Source organism: Cucurbita moschata, unplaced genomic scaffold (assembly GCF_002738365.1).
Source record: "Cucurbita moschata cultivar Rifu unplaced genomic scaffold, Cmos_1.0 Cmo_Scf00011, whole genome shotgun sequence".
Lineage (NCBI taxonomy): Eukaryota > Viridiplantae > Streptophyta > Magnoliopsida > Cucurbitales > Cucurbitaceae > Cucurbita > Cucurbita moschata.
In genome coordinates, this window is record NW_019268527.1 from 576,686 (window position 1) to 577,370 (window position 685).

Below are 685 nucleotides of genomic sequence, written 5' to 3' on the forward strand. Positions count from 1 at the left end.
GGTAAGGGGTGTCAATATGTCCGAGTGGTTAAGGGTAAGGGGTGTCAATATGTCCGAGTGGTTAAAGGTAAGGGGTGTCAATATGTTGGAGTGGTTAAGGGTAAGGGGTGGAACAAGTAACAAATCATTTTTTATATAAGATTGTCAATATGTCCGAATGGTTAAGGGGAACGAATCATTTCTTATATTAGGGGTGTTAATATGTCCGAGTGGTTAAGGGGTGTTAAGATGTGTTTAGATGTGTTTTCCACCTTTAAGAAGTGGAAAGAAGATATGTATTTATATTTATGTAAGGGGTGTCAATATGTTCGATTGGTTAAGGGGGAATGAATCATTCCTTATATAAGGGGTGTCAATATGTCCGAGTGGTTAAGGGGTGTTTAGATGTGTTTAGATGTGTTTAGATGTGTTTGCCACCCTTAAGAAGTGGAAAGAAGATGTGTATTTCTATTTATTTCCCGAAACAAAAGTCAGATGTGTTTGCCACCTTTAAAAAGTGGAAAGCTGAAGTTAAAAATCAGACTGGCTTGAAGATCAAATGCCGGAAGAATGACAATGAAGAAGAATACGAAAAGTCAAAATCCAAAGCATTTTGTGTAGCTGAGGGAATTAGATTAGCGAGGATAGTTCCCAGGTACAACAAGACAATATGGTGTTGGTGAAAGGATGAACAGAACATTGAATG

The 685-nt window shown here is 38.0% G+C and overlaps 1 long non-coding RNA gene across 1 annotated transcript in view; it reads left to right on the forward strand.

The window, feature by feature from the left end:
- Positions 1-685, forward strand: part of LOC111449820 — a 22,989-nt gene that overhangs the window by 21,422 nt on the left and 882 nt on the right. The gene's annotated exons all lie outside the window — the stretch shown is intronic.